Source organism: Heterocephalus glaber, unplaced genomic scaffold (genome assembly GCF_053883595.1).
Source record: "Heterocephalus glaber isolate CG9 unplaced genomic scaffold, H.glaber_assembly_v1.0 deba00000546, whole genome shotgun sequence".
NCBI classification, from domain to species: Eukaryota; Metazoa; Chordata; class Mammalia; order Rodentia; family Bathyergidae; genus Heterocephalus; species Heterocephalus glaber.
The window spans coordinates 26706105-26728547 of record NW_028258147.1 but is presented as its reverse complement, the minus strand read 5'-3'; the positions used below and the strand labels follow the sequence as shown (position 1 = coordinate 26728547).

The 22443-nt window shown below is 35.6% G+C and overlaps 1 protein-coding gene and 1 pseudogene across 1 annotated transcript in view; both read left to right on the top strand.

Annotated features, from left to right (window-relative positions):
- The window catches only part of Nxph1 (neurexophilin 1), a 290856-nt gene that overhangs the window by 247276 nt on the left and 21137 nt on the right, over positions 1-22443 (top strand). The gene's annotated exons all lie outside the window — the stretch shown is intronic.
- Positions 18838-19973, top strand: LOC101710290 (phosphatidylinositol transfer protein beta isoform pseudogene; annotated as a pseudogene).

The following is a 22443-nucleotide window of genomic DNA, read 5'->3' as shown; positions in this document are numbered from 1 at the left end:
CCCCTATTGGTTTAAATTCTTAAAGCTATGTATCTGCCAGTAATAAAATAAAGTTATTAACTTTGCCTTGTTAGTGAAAAATTTGGAAGGTAAGAAATTAAATGATTCTCAGTTTTTTCATATAAAGACCAAATTCTAATTGGGGCTTTTTTCACTTAGATCTTGTAGACAAGGTTAGGTTTTATCATAATTTTTTAATTTCAATTTAAAGACAAGTTTCTGTTTATACCTATCTTTTCAAAAACGTCTCATATTTGGGCAAATGCTTCATGACTATTACAAATGAAAAACATTTATAGATTTTTACCTTAAGATTTTAAAAGTATAATTGTTTACTAGAAAGAGAGTTGAGATTTTTATCTCTGATTTATCTTTGTGGAAATTCACATAATGAAATATTCTTTTTAGTGTCAACGTTTTATCTCATCAAGTGCTGACAGTATTATTATTCTGTGGAAGAATATCTGTGGAGGAATTAAAGGGCAATAATTCTCACAAAAATGTAATTTTGAACAGGTATGACAGTTTTGTGAGCCATAGTTCTAGGGACTATCACCAAAACATTTCAACATAGAAACAAAATATATCAACATACTTTGTACTATATCAAAGAATTTTTTGATAGGATTTTGATCACAGGGAAAACATAAGTTGAAATATTAAATCTGTTTCCTATTCGGACCCCTTTGCATTGGAAGTCAAGATCCTATTAAAGACTGATTTTTAACATTTCTCTTTTATTGTAAGCTATAAATAGCTTGGATCTACAACATCGTAGAAGATTTCTTAATCTTCACATTGCACCTTGCTTTTCATGGTGATTTGTGAATAGCTTTGTCTTATGGATAGAAAGAGAAGATTCAGTTACTTACTGTGTTGGAGATATAAAAGAAATTAATTACACTGCCTGTGGTTACTATCTGCACAGAATCAAATTACTTGGTTTAGGAAATATTTCATCTGTTAAAAATCTAGTGTGGGCCAGAGATACTGCACCTCAACCAAATAAATGGTGAAGCATGAAGATAAATTTACTTTTCATTACTCTGTCTGTGAAAGGCAGGGTAATGCATGTCTAAGAAGCTCTCAGTGAGGCACCTGAGAAACTGTCATCCTTTCTTCACCAAATTAAACTGTAAACTCTTCCTATTTGCAATCACTTATGAGTGGTTTGAATGTTATTGAACAAACATAATGTTGTGGAGCACTGTTACGTATTGCCTAAGAAGGAGGCTTCTATTACTTCTATCTATCTTTTACATCAGTGTTTGACAGGTTACAAATGAAATTTCTCTTCTAAAATTAAATCAGGCTTCATTTCTGTCTTTCACCCATAAAGGATGAAACATTATTTGCTTCTCAGATAGTTCTTGTACTCTATCATCTTTCGTTACTTTTATAAGTTCTGTCATAAATGCTTTACCTCTTTGGCCTTGGCTTCTAACTGCCTATTATAGAGATAAGTGTCTGGGTTTCATAATATAAAGCTCTCAAATGTTGCTTTACCTTCAAATTAAAAAGTACTTTAAAAGCAGCACTGGAATACAATATGGTCTTTCATGTCCCTGTTGTATTTGCTTCTCATACCATGCAGAGAAGTGTTTTCCAAACATTTGGAAAACTTCCTTTCCTGAGGTGCAAAGCTCTGTACGTGCCTTTGGACATCCTTGCCAGACCGTATGTTGTATAGCACAACTTTACCTGGTCAGAGTTTCTTCTCCTGTTTTCTCTTTTGTGGAAGTAGGCAAATTATGGTCTGCGGGCCTAATCTAGACCCCTGCCTATGTTTGCATCGTCTGTGAAGTGAGAATAGTTCTTATATCTTTAAATGATTGGAGGAAAATGAAAATAATGGCACTTAATTATATGTGAAAACTAGATGAAATTAAAATTTCAGTTATGAATAATATTTCTATGGATTTAAGATATCCACACGAGTTTCATTAGGTGCTACATATGTCTGTTTTGCCCTACATTGGCAGAGTGGAAGAATAGTGCCAAAGACCATATGACCCTGAATGTCTTATAGCAATCTTAACTATTGGTCTTTTACAGAAATGTTTGGTGACTCTTGCTGTCTAAATAGAAAATCTCACCATTCTTTTAACTCTCGATTTTTCAAAACTAACATCTCCAATCCTTTCCCAACATTTCTTTTTATTGCCATTCACATTCTCTTGAGGTATGTAAGGTAGGGTGCAGCCAGACTCCTCTTTAGTAGTCTCAGTTCCAGAATTTTAGGGCTCCCTTATTAGCTCCCTTCTGGACAATTGTTAATAGTTCTTTTGAAATTCATTTTTGTCAATAAAATTTAGCTCTGTTCTAGTACCAGCGTTATTATGTGAACACTTGAAAAATCAGATAATTTCTCTCCCCTAGGATTTCATTGGGATCTTGGTTCCCACACGTTCAAGTGCAAACTTGTCAGAGTGTAACAAATCCTTTCATTCACTAGCCATGATTTTTTCGCCAGTTTCATCTTCTGTGGCTGCCTGTACTCTCCACTTCCTCCACTTGCATCCTAAGTTCCCATCACACAGTGCTCCTTATTGTCCCCTGATATGATGGTGCCTTTCATGACTCTGCCTTTGCAATGCATCTGCTTAATTTCTACTTCCCCCTTTATTACTTTCTAAATAGTAAACTAGATTTAATTTTTGAGACTCAGCTTAAATGTCACATTTGAGAATCCTTTCTTAGAGACTTCAGGTAGAGTTAATTGGTGTCCCGCTTCATTTATGCTCTTGCTTATGTTGCAATAATCTCGATATCAAAGCTCTTTCATATTCTCAGAATCTAACATTAGACACAAAGATGATAGTAAATATGTATTGGCTGATTAAGTGCTTATTTACTTTTGAAATATTGTTCAGTTTAATTCAGGAGAATGAAAATTCTAAAAATAATAACAAATCTATAACTCTATTTAGTCCGGAATGCAACTCTGATTGTTTGTGAGTGATTATGCAGAGTCTCTGAGAAGTATCTCTACGTGAAAAAGTCTTAATTATTTAATTTTTTGTCCCCTTAACTGGAAAATTTATTGAATAGAACAAAATGTACCAGTTTATTAACTAGTCCTTTTCCAAAAGTACTCATGATCCCAAGAAAAAAGACAGCCCTTGTTCTTTATTTTATGTTATCCTACTTTAATTAATTCAATTAAGAAATCAATCAATTGTTTCTGTATGTAACTGTTGATTTTCAAATTCAGTTTTCTCTGATGCTTTCTGGTGTTTCAGAGATTAACATAGCAAGGGGAACAAGTTGTGTATGAATAGTATGTGGCTGTGTTTCAGCTATTTAATCTGGCCAATCATTTGGGCGAAGAAGCTAAGCTTCTAATATCCTATCATTCTCCTGCTTCTGCCCTAGGAGTCACATTTCTGCTTCTTAGCATCTCAACAGGTGTCTAGACATGGGGCTTACTGAATTATGTTGTGTGTGCCCTGCATAGGCAGGTTGGATAGGGAAAACATAAAGTCATCTAAAAGAAGATTTTAAGATTATCTATAGTTTCATTCATCTGTTATTTTCCTGGCTCCATTTAGTATGGGCAATAATAGTGAGACAAGCTTATGATTACCCAGGAGAGTATACTTATTCAAAGTGCTTTCACCTACATTATCCTTCCTGCTAGGAAGGCATAGATGTATTGTTATAGTGATTTTTCCAGTGAAAATGATATTCAGAAACATGAAATTACCCGATACAATCTTTACACTTACACAGTAGCTGAGACTAAAACCTATTTTCTGATCCCATGTAATTTTTCTGTGATTTTGTTTTCTTCATACAAAATGTATGTTGGTTATCAGGCTGTTGTTTTTGGCTCTGAAGCTCTCTTTCCATACTCTGACATGTGGTAGTAGAGATAGGAGTTCACAGAATCCTGTTGTTATTTTATCACGTGGCCTCCTGTTAGCATCTGCCAAGGTGGTGCACATGAAGAAGACTAGATATTAGGAGGGGAAGAGAGGGAACACTACTCTTTCCTTTTTCCTTGTTGTTACCATCAGTATATCTTTAGCACTAGAAGTTGAATAGAAACTTCCTTTTTTAAAGTTTTAAAAAAAATTTCACTGGTACATTTTAGATATACATAATGATAACATTCATCATAGGGAATCTGAACCTGTACATAGTATATCTTGCTTCTTCTTTTAACCCATTCCCTTACCCTCCCTTCAACCCCTCTTTGCCTCCTTATTTACAAAATATTTGTTACCATTTTTCCTTCTGTTCCCTCTTTTTTTCTTTACCTTCCTTCCTTTCCTCCTTCTCTTCCCTTGTTCCCCTCCCTATTTGAACATTTTCTTCCTATTTCCCATTATCTATTATAAGTTTTGGTTCTCATTTACACTTTCAGTTTCTCACACAATAGAAACAATGTGGTATTTAAATGTGTGTGTCCAATTTATTTCACTTAAGAGTATGGTCCCAAGGTGCATCCATTTACCTAGAAATATCTCAAGCTTATCCTTCTTTATGGTAGAATAGTATTCCACTGTATAACCGCCCCCCCAAATCTTCTTTATCCATTCATCAGTTCATGGACATTTGGGCTTTTTCCAAGATTTAGCTATTACAAACTGTGCTGCTATAAATAGGGGTGTGTATATATCATTGTGGTATGATGTTTTTAATTCTTTCAAGAAGATACAAAGTAGAGGAATATCTGGGTCAAATGGAACCTCTAGTGTTAGTTTTTTGAGGAAACTCTACACTGATTTCCACAGTGATTGCACCAGTCTACACTCCCATCAACAGTGAAGGATTCCTTTTCTTTCACATCCCTGCCAGTATTATTATTGGTTGATTTCTTGATGATGGCCATTTTTTCTGGAGTGAGATGGCATCTCATAGTTGTTGTAATTTGCATCTCAAATGACCGGAGATGTTGAACATTTTTTCATACAATTACTTGGAATTTCTACTTCTTCTGAGAAGTGTCTATTAATTTCAGATGCCCATTTTTGATGAGGTTTTTAAATTTTGGGAGTCTGATTTTTTATGAATTCTTTATATATTCTAGATAGTAGTGCTTTGTCTGAGAAACAGCTGGCAAAAATTTTTTCCCACTCTGTGGGTTGTCTCTTCATTCTGTTAGTTGTTTCTTTTACTGTGCAAAAGCTTTTACTAAGATGAGATCTGAGTTGTTGATTCTTTGTGATATTTACTGTGCCATCAGGGTTTTGTTCATAAAGTCTTTGCTTATACCTATGTCTTCAAGAGTTCTATCTATTCTATCTTCCAGCAGATTTAGTGTTTCTGTTTAATATTTAGATCTTTGAGCCATTTTCATTTTAGTTTAGTGGATGGTGAAAGATGCAGGTTTAATTTTAATCTTTGGCATATGGAAAGCCAGTTTTTCTGTCACCATTTATTAAAGAGGCTTTCTTCTTGTGAAGGTATTTGGCTCCTTTGTCAAAGATAAGGTGACTGAATCTGTTTGGAGTTGTTTCTGCATCTTCTAATGTGTTCCATTTATCCTTAGGTCTATTTTTGCCAGTACCATGCTGTTTTTATCACGGTAGCTTTGTAGTATAATTTCAAGTCAAGATTGTGATTCCCTCTGCCTTGCCTTTGTTGTCCAGAATTACTTTTTCAATTCTAGGTCCCTGTTGTTTTCAAATGTATTTTAGGACAGTTTTCTCTAATTCTGTGAGGTATAGTATTGGCATTTTGATTGGGATTGCATTAAATCTGTTTAACAACTTTGGAAATATGAACATTTTCACTATATTGGTTCTTCCTTCTCAAGAACAGGGGATATCTTTCCATTTTCTGATATCAAGGATATTCTAAAAAGAGATAATGAGGACTATAAATCCATGAATCCCAACAGAAGAAATGGACAAAGTCAAGTCAAGTAATCAAGCAGAGAGGGAGAAGAGGGGGACCAACAACAAGAAAACAACATGACAAGGATAAGTCAACACATATCAGTTATAACTCTCAATGTAAATGGTCTCAATTCACCAATAAAAGAAACATACTGGCAGAATGGATCAAGAAGCAAGATCCAGCAATATGCTGCATTCAAGAAACACATTGGATTAAAAAAGGAATTCATAAACTGAGAACCAAAGAATAGAAAACCATACTGTATGTGACAGAAACCCAGAAAAAAGCAGGGGTAGCTAGTCTATTTGCAGTCAAAGTGAACTTTAAGACAAGAATGATTAGAAGAGACAGAGAAGATCACTACATCTTAGTAAAGGGAATAATCCAAAAGGAAAAACAACACTCATAGATATATATGCATCAAATATCAGCAGAATCAACTATATAAAACAAGTACTAACTGACATGAAAAATCAAATGAACAATAATACAGTTGTAGTGGGGGACCTCAATACCCTCTGTAACAAATAGATCAACTAGAAAAAAAACAACAAAGGAAAATCAGAGCTGAACCAAACTTTTGAACAAATGGACTTAGTGCATATCTACAGAGTGTTCCATCCAACATCAGAATACTCATTCTTCTCAGCTGCACATGGGATGTTCTCTAAAATAGACTACATACTGGCTCACAGAACATACTTAAGTAAATGCAAAGGAATTGAAATTATCCTATGTATATTATCAGACCATAGTGTAATTAAATTGGAAATCAATGGCAAAGAAACCAAAAAAATTCATAAATGCATGGAAATTACATAATACCCTCCCAAACAACCAATAAGTCACAGATGAAATTAAAGAAAGAATTAGGCAGTTTCTATAATTGAACAATAATGCCAATACAACATACTGAAACTCATGGGGTGTAATGAAAGTAGTCCTAGGAGGCAAATTCTCATATCAGAAAAACAGAGCAAGCTCAAATAAACAAGCTAATGTTGAACCTCAAACTTCTCGAAAAAGAAGAACAAGTCAAGCCCAATGGTCATACAAGGGAGGGAATTATAAAGATCAGAGAAGAAATTAATGCAATCGAGTCTAAGAAAACAATACAAAGAAACAATTAATCGAAGAGTTGATTCTTTGAAAGATTTAATAAAATTGACAAACACTTCACCAACCTTATCCAAAAACTGAAAGACTCAAATCCATATAATTAGGAATGAAATGTGTGAGATTACAACAGATCCTGCAGAAATCCAGAAGATCATTAATACCTACTTTGAGAACCTGTATTCCAGTAAGATAGAAAACACAGAAGAAATGGACAGATTCCTAGATGCTTGTGAATTACCAAAGCTGAATCAAGAAGATAAACAAATTCTAAATAATGCAATACCAGTCAATGAAATTGAAAATATAATTAAAAACCCACCAACAAACAAAAACCCAGGTCCTGAGGGATTCCCTGCTGAATTCTACAAGAAATTTAGAGATCTAATTGTGGTACTCCTCAAAGTCTTTAATGAAATTGAAAAGGAAGCAATACTCCCAAATTCCTGGAAGCAAACCTTATCCTGATACCCAAAGCAGAGTACCATCCAACCAAAAAAGAGAGCTACAGGCCAATCTCCCTAGTGAACACAGGTGCAAAATTCCTCAGTAAGATACTATCAAACAGAATGTAGTGAATCATTAAGAAGATTATACACCATGATCAAGTAGGATTCATCCCAGGGTTACAGAAATAGGTCAGCATATGTAAATCAATGTGTTAATATACCACATTAACAGAGCCAAAGAAAAAACCATATGATCATCTCAACAGATACAGAAAAAGAATTTGGCAAAGTCTAACACCCATTCATGAAAAAAAAAAAAAACTAAAGAAATTGGAATAGATGGTCTTTATCTCAATCTGATAAAAGCCAACTATGACAAACCAACACCTGACATCATACCAAACGGACAAAAACTGAAAGCTTTTACTCTAAAATCAGGAACAAGACAAGGATGTCCACTATCACTACTCCTATTGAATATAGTTCTGGAAATATTAGCCAGAGCAATTAGAAAAGAGAAAGAAAGAAAAGAATAGCAATAGGAAAGAAGAAGTTAAATTATTATTTGCAAATGACATGATACTCTACATAGAAGACTCAAAAACTCCACCAAAAGACTTCTAGATTTAATAACCAAATTCAATAGTATAGCTGGATGCAAACTTAACACTCAAAAAGCATTAGCATTCCTGTACACACATAACAAACTCACTGGGAGAGAAATTAGAGAAACAACACCTTTCACAATAGCATCCTCCAAAATGAAATTCCTAGGAATCAATCTAATGAAGAAAGTAAAAGACCTCTGCATTGAAAACTACAGTATTCTTAAAAAGGAGTAGAGTTTCTTGTGGTCTTCCCCAAACCAGTCTCATTGCACTCTCGTGGTGACTAGCACTGGCATTGTAGTACCTTTCCTCAGAGGTCTAGGTCCCAGTTCTTTTCATGAGCTTCTAGGTGTAAGAAACAACATGTTTCCCTGCCTTCTACTATTATCTCTGTGTTGCTGTAGTGTAGCCTCCATGCTTTTTCAGGCTTTCAATTCCCATGAAATCAATTTCCATGCTATATACTCTCTGTTGAAATACTTGGTTTTGTTTTAGTTTTAATGACAAAACCCTGAGTGATACAATGAGTGGTCCAAGGAAGCATTCTCTGGGACTGTTTAGTATTCTGAGATTGGTTTGTTTAGGTATTTTTCTTGAAAGCAGTACTGATCTCTGTGTTTATAGTGTGTAGTGGCACACAATTAATTAAATCATTATTTCTGGTTAATTTAAATCAAGCGTTTACAGAGGCAAGGTTTTGGAAAGATCAAATGGGTACTGAACTTAAATATTATGGTAATAATAAGTAAATTTCTATGGCATAGGTTAATAGAATGGTGGTTACCAAAGGCTAAGGAAAGTAGGGAAATAGTGTTGGGGAGAGGTTTATCAATGGGAATTAAGTTATAGTTTTGTAGGAGTAAATTCTGTTGTGGTATTGCACAGTGGGGTGCCTGTGGATAACAATTGTGAACTGTATTTTTCCAAAAGCTATAAAAGAGAATTTTGAATGTTTTCCCCATAAAGAAATGGTAAATATTTGAAGAGACAGATATTTTTAACCTAATTTAAATACAAGCTGCATTCAGGAAGAAGATATTTATAACACATTTGTATTCTCTGTAGCTATAATGAAATACTTGATCTTAGGTAGTTTCAAAATATAACTAACATAAACATTGCACAATATATCCATGTATCAAAACATCATATGGTACTCCACAAATATAGAAAATTTTATTTTTTATGCGCCAATTAAAATAAACCTAAATTTAAAAAATAAAAGGGCAAATTGTTTCAAGCATTGCTAGAGAACTGAGAACTTATAGTAGTCTTAAAAATTTCATTTATTTGTTTTTTATTTTTTCAGGATCAGCCTATAAAAGCAGACATAAAATTATGCTTCTTTAGTTCTGGGATATTTGCTATGCAAAGAGATCCCATTCTTCCCTTGTTCCACTTGAAATATTTTCCATTACCTCTAGACCTGCAACTAGATTCAAATCTCAAAATAGGAGCAAGTATGAAGTTAGATACAAGGTGAGATAGATTATACTCCATGATGATTGCAAACACTATTTGATTTATATTCAAATTTCTAAGGGTTTTAGACTAAGGAGGCAACATATAACTGAAGAAGACTGAAATTATGGTTCACTTGGAAAAAATCTGTGAATTAGTGTTTTAATTTGCATGGCTTTATAAGTTGGCTAGTTAACAGCAACTTTAACCTAATGATAGTCTATATTCAATGAGGTTCACATTACAGAAATTTGGTGGGATAATTTTGAGGAAGGAATCAGAAGGTATATGGAGGTATATATGTTAAAGTAGATTTAATCTATGTGATCTGAATGATATATTCCTTCCATGCTATTATAACCATACCATATACCATATATCCAGAGAAAGCACAAAATGCATTCCTTTACTTTAGGCTTGAGAAATGCATTGGTAAGTAGATCACTCCAGAAATTATTATTTTCAATAGGCCATTGATGTTGGAAGGTAGCCTCTCTAGATACAACATGGATGCTGGAATCTTGAAGGGAATGGTCCAAGTGGCAGTGTTTAACACTTAAGAGTTAGATCAATACATTAGTTAAAAGCAGAAGTGGCAAAGTAGTACAGTATTTTTATTACATGTGTGGACTTTCTGATTGTAGAAAATTATCATGGTATTCACAGGAGTTAAAAGACATGGAAAATCTACTAAAATATTAAATAATCTTTCAAAAAGACAAAACTCTTGGTGTGGTGACCTAGAACCTAATTTGAATGACCACTTGAGGACTGGTTTGAATTTGCAGATTTAGTGGCCAAGTCCTCATAAAAGTGGGCCCTGAAATATGACCATAATTATTTCTTAATTGTCCTTTGAGCTTTCTCCTAAAGCACCTGTAGCCATCACTAATGAGGGTGGACATGTACTTTGAACACGGAAATGTCCAGAATTTATTTTGTGTGTGTGTTATATTAGAGGGACCCAAAAATTCTATGGAAACTTAGTAGAGAAAAAGAAGATTACAGTGGCCAAGTAATACAGAGGCAGGACAAGGATGGCACAAGTTAGGCATTATAGCATCTATAATTTTAGGGTGTGCTTACAAATTTATTCAAATGCCATCTCTGCCTAAGAGCTCAATCTTGAGTTTACAAGTGGCGTTTTGGACAAAGCTCATTCTCTACACGGGTTTTATGGACCCACATTGTGGTTATTGCCTTGGCATCTGTATCTATAATTCGAATTTATACAGCAACTGTCACATTCCACAAGTTGACCTCTGCCCCATGAATTGAGATGTATTCTAGCAAGTAGTTTACATTACTGGAACTTTCCACCATTGCTGGGCTAGTGAGCATAAAGTAGCTCTACAAAAACTGCAGATTAGTGCCACCATCAAAAACTTGAAATCTGCAGGGGTAATGATTTCTATTATGTCCTCATTTAATTCACTTGCTTGGATTTTGAAGAAGATGGATATATCTTAGAGAATTACAGTGGATTATCTTAAATGTAATCAGGCATTGATTCTAATTGCAGCTGTGGTTCCAGATGTGGTTTCTCTGCTGAGGCAAATCAACACTGATCCTTGGACCTGATGCACAGTAATTGGTCTGGAAAATGACTTTGTCTTTAGAACAATATGCAGAGATCACCATCAGCAGTATTCTTTTCTCTAACAGGATCAACAGTGCATCTTCATATATTTTCCTTAGGACTATGTCAACATTCCCTTTCTCTGCCTTAATGTAGTCCTTAAATATTATGGTGATACTAATCTTGATTGGCTTATCTGGATTTGGGAAAGAACATAAACTATATCTGAGTTTGATACTCCACTGTATCAATTGAGTAACTCAAAGCTTTTCAGAGCAAGAAAAGATTAATTATGATCCAGTGAAAACTACTCTGCTACTTCAGCCCAGTTACCTAGGAGACCTGATAATACTTGAGGTATCTGGAAAATGACAGACTTATGGAACTCCTGACAAACCCTTATGGGAAAATCAGTTATGATATCTAGGGTTTGGTACAAAGATACATCACCTTCTTTGGGTAACAAATCTTTTTTGAAAATCAGTTCCTGGAAAAGTATCAAGCCTTGGTAGAGTTAGACTATCTTACAATGGGCTGTCAAGTGACCATGAAACTTTAGTTTCCATCACAGACTGTTTGGTTGGGCATTTGTAGGAGAATTTATCCTTAATAGAAGAAATGTCTGAGGTCAGATGTAGCAGATGCTAAAGGTACAATAGGCCTCTCAGGCTTTTACTTCTCATATAATTCCTAGGGAACAGCTCAGAATTCTCAAGGAGGCTAGATGACCCATGTTCTGATTGACAGTTTTCCCCTTTCCTGTTTACCCAGTGGGCCCATGGAGGGAGAGCCTATGGCAATCAAAATACAGACTACTCCTCTCTCAGCAGACAGATAGTCCTTACCAGGAATGGTGCAATTATTTTCAGTTCTGAGCAACTGACTTGATAACTACAATGATCAAGGATGTGTACAGTGGAGAGGGAGATGAAGCCACACTTGGGGAAGGTTGACTACAATAGACCCCATTTAATTATATAAAAATAAGTTAAATATTTTAAAGACTATGGATCACATTACAATTGATTCTTTTTATTCAATCTAGAAACCTATTGTATCCTTGATTTCTATAGCTCTCTCTTGCTAGATAGCTCTTCACTCTCTCCCTACCTCATTTGTCTTACAGTTAGAGGGAATTTATTTGACATTCTTTACATACGTACTTCTAGATTTTGGCAAACAGGTTCGCTATTTTATCTAGACAAAATATATTCAATTTTCAAGACTTATCTTAAATATGATCTTTAATTTCTGACAAGAGTTTATGTATATTTATGGCATAAAACTGCTGAAGCAGTCTTGTTAGCACATAAATACATATCTACCCCTGCCCTGCTAAGCTGTACTTCTCATGAGGCATTGCTAATGCTACTCATTACTGTGTCCTATCCTTCTGATACCATGTCAAGCCAATGACTGTTACATCATTAGTTTCCAATGTATATTCAGTGAATGCATGAAATATACCTGCTTTTCATTGTTCCTATTTTTATTATTACATTCAATGACAATGATATTGGAGGCTGTAGATCAATTTGAATAATGATTGTAAAGCAGTGTGGCATACGAAGTATAAACATTTGTCTAATAGTGAAAAGCTTAACCCTGAGATTGGTTAGTTGTGTGACCTTGACAGTCATTTAATTTCCCTAAGCTTTGATTTTGATTCTTTCTTTTCTAAGAGGAGGCCTCTTTTAACTTTGTAATTCTGCTGTTTCATGACTTACTTTAAAAAAAAGTAAATTGTGGTATAGAAACAATTAAATTTTAAAATTTCCTTTTCTTATTCTTTATTCTCACATACTTTAGAATAATTGCTTAAATAGTGCAGATAAAAGCTCTTTTATTCTTTTGAAAATGATCAATGCTTAAAACTTTGCTAGAATGGAAAACATAAATCTTTAAATAATTTAATATGCACTCATACATATGAATATGCAAATTTTAAATTAGATTAATTTGAAACTGAAAATATTTTTAACATGCTATTATAAAGAACTTGCCCTATAGTTTGAATCACTAAAGTGACAAAGAACAAAATCATACTTATAAAGTATTCTTAGTTATTTTCTTTCTTATTGGAACAAATCAGCTATAAAGAACTTGATATGTGTTAATTCATTTAACCGACATAAAGGTATATACATTTTTCACCCTTTGCTTATCTAGGTGTTTTAAACTTTGCCCTTGGATAAAGCAGGGATTAAGAGAAATGTGTCCCTTCAATACACACTTTTTGATTCCCACCATATACAATTAGTTTTACAGACCTGCATTTACTGAATTGATGGTATTCCATTAACAGTCTGTGAAGAATTCTATAAGACAAGTATGAAATTATCACTGGTGTCTGTTGGAAAGAATGTTCTCTCTATTCTCTTTATCTTGTTACTCAGCATGTTGTCCATGGACCAGCGCCACTGACATTACCCAGACTCAGAACCACAGCCCCAGCTGTGGACACGATGAGTCAGAACCTGAACCTGCCCAAGATCCCCAGGGCTCCAAATGCCCATTCAGTGTGAGACGCAATGGGTTCCATCACGCAATAGTACCATTCTTATGAGATTCTTCATATACACATAATGAAGATAACATATCTGCTTTTTCAAACAGGAGTTTCATGGTCTTTTTACTCTTTTGAATACTGTAAATTTTTAAACTTTTTGAATTCTGCTTCTTTCTTCACACTGGCCATATCTTGAGGTCCATGTCACCACTTTTGACGGTCCTTTATTAAAGAGCCTCTGTTATCTTTCTTTTTTTGTTATTGTTCATTTATATGTCCTCTATATGTTTCTTTTGCCCTCATATTTTTAATTTTTAAAATTGTCCTATGGTGGGCGGCCTCAAATCATCCATGAGATGAGGAAAAAGATAAAACAATAAAATCAAAATAAACAGGCTAAATATTTCCAAGAGTTGTTACATGGTTGAACACGGCAAACCTACACTCTCCTGTAGTATCATAAATAAGGTTCAGTGAAGAGCTGGGACACTCTAGGGGTTACAATGATCAGCAGAGTATTAATTATACTCAGCATACTATACTGTACTTACTGAGCCATAAACACAGACTAATGTGTTTTATAAAGATTTTAAACAAGAGTGGAAAACCCAGAAAATTTCTGACTAAATCAGAACATACGCTTCAATTAAAGCATCGCATTTTATGAGAACATTGTGGAGTATCAGTGTTTTAAGGTATTTTTGTAGACAATTTATTTCTCTAGATGTTTTTAAAACTGAGGTACCATAATTTTCTAAGAATTTAGAAATCATTTACACTCAATATGTACTGATGAAACACGTAGCAGGTAAATTCTGAGCTAATGTCAGGCTATATATCTTTCTCAGCAGGCAGCCAAATAGTTGAACTTTCTGCCTCAGGAGGCCATTGAACCAACTATGGTGGCTGAATAATTTTATGACCAGTAATAAGACTCACAAGTTATACACGCTAAGAGAGGGGTAATCAAAATCTTATGCTTCAGGGCATAAATTATTCACTACAGGGGTCAGAAAAGAATCTCCTTTGCCCTATGAACAGAACTAAATAATTAGGCAATGGCCACATTGATATTTTCAAAGACTTCTTAAGCAACAGCTTTAGTTTTAAGAACAATTTGGAGATTTTAGCGGGGGCCAGTGTTTGCACTTTCGATTAGGGATGGAGGGGTGCTGCAAGTTGAGCCATTTATTCTGGCAGACAGATATGTTGGGCAGCTTCTTGATACCACACTGTTTAACTTGATTTTCCTTAAAAGATCAAAGTAACTGCTGTTAAAATGGCTCCAGGCAGCTTGGACAAATGGGCTTTCTTGCTATCTGGAAAGCTTGAGATGGATTTTTATCTTTTAATCCAGTCCCCTTGTAAGGAGCAGGTGGGGGGTGGTGGTTCAATAAGGTGTGAGGTTCATTCTCTATCTTCTAAAAATTCACATTTTGTATTTTAAAGAAGCACATTTTTCTAGAATTTGGAAATGAAACCTTGAACTCTTTTTCAGGAAAACAGGCTCAGGGGCAAACCGGTTCATCAAATGGCATTGAAGGCCAAGTGCAATCAACTTCCATCCACATAAATCTTTTCAGGTTTGATCACGTGATTATTGAACAAAGCATGTCAAATGTGATTTGTGATAATTCAAGGATATTGTATTCATGGAAAGTAGATTTTATTGCCTTAATCCTTTTGCTACACTTTCATCTTTAGCAGTTTTAAATTTAGATAAAGCAAAATAACTTTCAGTCATTTCCAAGGAGTATTCCTAGTAAAAGGAAAACTAAAAATGAATAATTTGCAAATAATGACTGCCTATAAGTGACCTAGATGCTCAAAACTCACAAAGAAAACATTTAATTGACATACCTATTTACTGAGGCTCGTGGACTTCTAGATATTGGTATGTTTAGCTCCCTTTGCTTTTTTTTTTTTTTTTTTGCTTTTACTTTGAATCAGTCAAATAATAATGCTTGGCTGATCTAGTAGTGATTTAGAGAAATATAATTGAAAAATAGTATGATTTTTCATTAAAATTTTTTTGTATCTTTCCTATGTGTCAATCATTGATGCAAGCATGGAAGGTGAATTACATGCATCAATTTTTCTCCTTTGAAAGTTCATTATCTGGCTGGAAACTTAGGATATACCTGTAAATACAATTACCCCATAAGCTGTGAGATCCTATGTCCAACCAAATGGTATCAGCACAGTGTGGCAGTTTGGGTAGCAGAAGTAAGGTTGCAGCAGGTTCTGACAAGTACAAATGTTGTACAGGGCTATAAGAAGACGACAGTCATATATGGGCACAGATGTGTGCATGAGTGTGTGTGTGCACGTGTGTGAGCAAGCACAGAGTGGAGGACAGAGATTATTGCAGAATGAGCAAGGACTTGAATTCAAGCAGAACCTGAGAATGGACTGAGAAAAACAAAAAGTATGTTTTAATGAGGAACAGGGGTAGAGAGGAACCTTACTTTTGAGGAATTTAAATGCTAGACTAGTTTATATTGTAGAGATTATCAAACCATTGTTGAAAGAAAATCTTGGCAAGAATAATTTGGTCACAGTGTGGAAGCTGGACTACAGCAGATAAGGGCCGAGGTCAGGAATTTTGGCTTGAATATCATCCTATAGGGAAAATTATGCTTACGTTATCTGCTATTCATTTAAGTTTTACAATCAGAATTCGACTTGGCCAGCTTATCTTTTCTGTTTTCTCTGAATACTCAAGTTTGGATTTCCCAGAATAGAGATGGGGCTTGATTTCCTAGATATGTGTTAATGTGACCATGTCACTGGATTCAAACATCTTTATGTTTAGAATAATAATGAATACAATTGAGTATGCGTCCTTAAATCAGTGTTGAATTAAGCATGTTTAATTTCAGGATCTTTCCTTTCCTTTTCTTTCTGAAACATATCCAATATTTTTACAACGCTATTCTTTTGAATTAGTATACACTACATATCTCATATAGTTAATAAATCTTTGTATTAGCAACTGTCAAAATTGCACCTGATTTCATTTTGCTGCATTTTCCTGACACTCTAAGACAGCAAAATAAATCAACTTCTCTGACAAATGAACAAGCAGTTCAAACTTCGAACTTCAAAAAGTTCAAACTTCAAACTTCAAAAAGGCAGTTAATATTGGTAGAGTGTCCACTGAATGGAGAATTCTTTTCCCATAAAATGTTTCTTGGGAAGATACAAAGAATTAGGTGAACACTACATTCTTATAAGGTTGCAATAGAATAAAGGAAAGAAGAAAAGCACAAATTAAAAATTTGAAGATAACCTAAAAAACCCTGAAATAATAACAGTTCTGAGTCGAATGATTACTCTGTATCATGTACTGTACAAACATTATCTCATGTGTTTCTTGTGTCAGTCCTGTGAGTGATATTATTAGAGTCCTTACTTTTGGAAGTGAGGATCAGACATAGAGAAGCTAGTCATTTTGTGGTCACACCACTAGTACAATGCAGATCCAACATTTGAACTCATGACTGTCTAGCTCTTTAGTCAGGTCTCTCTTCAGGCTGCTGTACTCGGTTATGAAAATGCAACATGTCAAAGGGTTTGTTTCATAACTTCAAATAGAAGTGACTTGGGAATGTAGCATAACCCTTTGACTGCTAAAAAACAAACACAGTCTTGATCAGCATCTTCAGGAGAACATTGGAAATGAGGGAAACGATAGACTTGTAATTACGATGCAAAAGGCTACAGGTGTGGGATGTGAAGTGGATAAGAGGAGAAGGGCAATGTGTCCTTAAATGAAGATCATGGCAGTACTTGGATGTGCAATCCTATTGGGAAAGCTTGGTGTGAAACCCATGAAATGTAATTGATGTACACATATTGAGGTGAAGGTGCCTTGTGGGTGCTGAGCACTGTTATAGCGTTCATGTGACAAAGACATGAGAGAGAAAGTAGACAAGGAGAAGGAGTCAGCACTTTTGGTGTTAAAAAATTACAAAACTCAAATTATTCTTAAATATTCTTAAAAGTTTCTTTACAGCAGTAAAGCAATATGAATAGCAGGTGGACTTTGTAGCTAGAAGTTTCAAGTCACCCTCTTTCCACATCATGTACCCTCAAACTTCAGAAAAGTCCCACATAAATTCCTCTCTAGGATGGCCCTAAATATACCTTTAATTCACAATTCTCTAAAAAGTGGTTGGGGAGGGGTGTGGTGGCACACACCTGTAATCCCACCCCTCATGGAGGCTGAGGCAGGAGGATTGCTATGAGTTCAAGTCCAGCCTGGGCTATGTAATGAGTTCAAGGCTAGCCTGAACGTAGCAAAATCCTGCCTTACTCCCACCTGCAAAAAGTGGCTAGGGAGTGAGTGTAGTTAACAAAATCTTCCCAAATTGTGAACCTAGAGATTAGGATCAATGGGTCAAGGGGGGAAAAACCACCATCTTTGTTTCACAATTTTATGTCAAAGTCAATTTGATAAAAATATTTGCTTAGAAAATGTACAATTTAATTTATAACTACATATGGATGGTTTTGGTCCAATTGATTGTAATGTGAAAAAACTTCTACATGTATATTATAGAAGAATATCAAAGATTTTAGAAATTTTAAATGTGTAAAATAGTTATTTCTGCCCCAGAAAGAATGGCTATCATCAAGAAATGGAATAAGAACAAATGCTGCAGAAAAGGGACTCTTCTACATTGCTCATGGGATATAAACTTGTACAAACACCATGGAAATTAATATGGAGAATCCTCAAAAAATTGAAAATAGGAATTCCATTCAACTCTTCTGGGTATCTTCCTGAAAGAGTTAAAGATCTCATATTACAGTAATACAGGCATAACCATCTATAGCAGCACAACTCATAATAGCTGTATTTGCAAGTATCCTTTATGTCCATAAACATTTGAAAGGATGAAGAAAATGTAGAATTTATACAAAGTTGAGTACTACTTTGTCATAAAGAAGGATAAATTCAAGTCATTTATTGGAAAATGGTGTATCTTGAGGTCATTAATATTAAGTAAAATAAGTCAGACATGCAAGAATAAATATCTCATGGTTTCCCTTATATGAGAAACCCAAAGTGGAAATAATGTAAAGAACAAAATAAAGGATGAGCCAGTATTAAAATATTTTAATATTTATGTAACAGCTGATAAATAGCCAGGCTTCTGAGCCATACAGATATGCTCCTATCTCACTTCTGCCCTCATTGCTGTGGGCACTTTCCCCAGTATTGTTTCTTCATTCCCAAGATCCAGAATTCAAAGGGTTGACTATCACAGCAGGAAGGCTCCTGGACAGCATCCCAGTGTCCCAATATCTACCTTTGTGTTATACAGTTGTTAACCATTTTGAATTGTACGTCAAGAAGTGGCATGCAGAGTGTCAGTAGCAGCAGTGGCTGCAGTGGGAGCAGTGGCAGTGGCAGTTGTGAGGGGGTTCTAGGAAGATGGTGGTGATTAAAGAATTCCGTGTGGTTTTGCTATGTTCTGTTCAGGGGTATCAGGTTGGACAGATTTACTCTGTTGCAGAGGCTAGTAAGAACGAGACTGGTGGTGGTGAAGGAATTGAAGTCTTAAAGAATGAACCTTATAAGAAGGATGGAGAAAAGGGCCAATTTACACACAAAATTTATCACCTAAAGAGCAAAGTTCCTACATTCGTGAGGGTGATTGCTCCTGAAGTCTCCTTGGTGTTTCATGAGAAAGCCTGGAATTCATATCCCTACTGTAGAATAATTGTAATGAATGAATATATGAAAGATGACTTCTTCTTTAAAATTGAAACATGGCACAAACCAGACTTGGGAACATTAGAAAATGTTCATGATTTGGATCCAAACACATGGAAAACTGTTGAAGTTGTCCATGTAGACACTGCAGATTGAAGTCAAGTTGAACCTGGAGACTACAAAGCTAATGAAGACCTAGCATTATTCCAGTCAGTCAAAACCAAGAGAGGCCCTTTGGGACTCAACTGGAAGAAGGAGCTGGCAAACAACCCTGACTGTCCTCAAATGTGTCCCTATAAGCTGGTGACCATCAAATTCAAGTGGTGGGGGCTGCAAAGCAAAGTAGGAAACTTCATCCAGAAGCAAGAAAAAAGGATATTTACAAACTTCCATCACCAGCTTTTTGTTGGATTGACAAGTGGATTGATCTGACAATAGAAGACATTAGGAGAATGGAAGATGAGACTCAGAAAGAACTAGAAACAATGCATAAGAAGGGTTCCGTCTGAAGCACTTCGGCTGCTGATGCCTAGATAAGTCCCCCGTAGGGTCAGAGACAATATCAAACTGTTTACGTAATCAAGGTCAAGTGAGGAGAACAAGTGCAGCCAGTGATGAGTGAAGAAGAATCTGACCAGTACCTTGCAGTGTTGATGTTTCCAATGTGTGCTTGTTATGACACACACATGCACAGGTTCCCAGCTGCGCGTGCACGCGCATGCACGTGTGTATGTGTTTGTAGCTGTATATAGAAGGCATGTAGAGCTACAGATCCAGATACACACATGTGTGTATATATGTACATACAGACATAATGAAGGGATTAGTACAATTTCTCCAAAGTACTGTACCTATCTTGGGCAAGAATGCAAAAGAAAATATTTTCAATATATATACCTGGAACAGATTTTAATAATTATCAGAGTAATACCATTATTGGACAAATTGACAGCAACGCGATACTAGCTGGTATGTTTCACAAATGTCAAGTTGTGGACCAATATATATATAGCATATTGTTTTTCTTCTGTTCTTTTAAATCAGTCTCTTACAAATTTTTGTTTTAGTCCCATAAGCAACAGACTCCCACAGAGGGACTTCTCCAAAATTTTTTGGTATTCCAAAAAATGTAATCTCTGAATGTATTTATAGCTATTTATTTCTGGATGGTCACTATCTTCTTGCCAAATTTGACAATATCTGTTCAGAGTAAAGTTACAGGCCAGTTTTTACTACTTTATCCTGAGGGAAAAATCCTTTTAGAAAAGTTTTCTGATTTTTATTGGATTTTTGTATTTTAAATTTCAAGTATTTTTCTACATCAAATCTAGCAAAAATGGAGAAGATGGTTTGTGATTTATAGTAAACACTAGAAAATTTCCAGGCTTTTGTTAGACAAAGAAATTGACAAAGATGTTAATCTTAAGAGTATTGTAGGCAGTGTGGGAAAATTGGAAGTATAGCATTTCAGAAGTGACTATTTTTTTTTTTTTGGTACCAGGGATCAAACTTGGGTCCTTGCATTTGCAAATCAGGCAGCAGAACCACTGAGCTAAATCCCCAGCCCAGAAGTGACTATTTTTTACAATTACAGCATAGAAACTATACAAATGGTCTAGATGCCTAATAGCTTACAGGATAGGATGTGGTGGTGACATTTTATTCTTTTCATGTTGCATTACACCTCAAGGGGGGATGCTGACTCTGAGCTGAGAATGGAGTGAGATGCAGCACAGGACTTGACTGCGCCCTGTAGGAGGCCCTACCAAGGGGCCAGCGGCCTTCTAACTTCTATATGCGCTCTTCAGTAGGACGTCAAAGAATACATCCTGCATAGGTGTCAGGAAAATGCTCATTAGAAGTTGCTGCCACTCTCCCCCCTCCCTTTTTTAAAGAAGGAACAATAGCTAGGTATGATTTTTATCAGCTTTCTCTGTCTGAATGCAGTTTTTCTCCTGTCAGTCCCAGAAGCTTGGGTAGAATGATATTGTTGAAGCCTTCAGGTTACAAACTGTCTTCTTTAACCTCCCATTTCGTCTAAAGCACTCCAGCTCCTGCACTCTAATCACATTAGTAATCTGATTTGCTGACAGTCCTGCCCTCCTGGCTCCCCATTTTCCCACATGTCCTGTGTCCCCACTGAAGTGATGGCAGTGAATGGGAGAGTGAAGTTTAGGATCACTGCTGCATTGAGATATGCTGTTATCCTCAGCAACAAATCCCACATTTCCTGTGCCCTCTGTGTACTCAGGATAAAGGCTAATGTTTACTCTCTGGGCACTGTTGTAAGGTAGGTTTTGTCAAAGCTTAGTCATTTTGCAGTGTTTTGTGCAATGAAGATCATTGCTAATTTGAGGATTAAAGAGTCTAGCCCTCTCCTTTTAATGAACCTCTCACTGGCATCTGTAGTCTCATCGGGAGCTTGGGCACACATGGAAAGGAGAGCCCAACACACAGATTTTAATGTTTTTCTAACAACTGTGGAGATTTGAGGGGTTGTGTGGTGAAAGTAAAATACGTAGTTGACTTGGCAGTCTCTCGTGTAAACTACAGCAAAACAAAGTAAATGAAATTTAAAAAAAAAATAAATTTGATCACAAAATGCATAAAAAAAACCACTAAGTGACATGCAAAATCATAGGCACAAGGTGATTGGAAGTGTGCTTATTTCTTCTCTTGCTCAAGCCATCCTGTTTCTGTAAGGCTTTCTCCCCCTACTTCTCATCCTTTCATAGGTTGTAAAGGAGCATGAACACATGCCTTCAACAATGATACATCCTTCAGCAATGACATTCCCCTGAAGAGTGTCCCTGGGTATATTACAGTGGACCCTTGAGTTATGACTGGCCTGATATATGAACAACTTGAGTTATAACTGGAATTTTAGTTTTAACTTATGACCAAAGTCTTGAGTTATCACCTGAATGTTGAGCACTTGTGCTTCCAGATGGTGTCAGATACAGATTTAATCCTTAAAGAGTTCTGGAAGGAACATTACAACATCCTTTCCTATGTGGCGTTAATTAAGAAATTCTGGGCTAATATCTCTCTAAGGACACTGAAATATGCCTGTATTCAGGAGAGAGACTTTGAAGCCTGTGTAGAGGAGCCTGAGCCTTCAATTGACCAACTTAAGTTATAACCAGCAC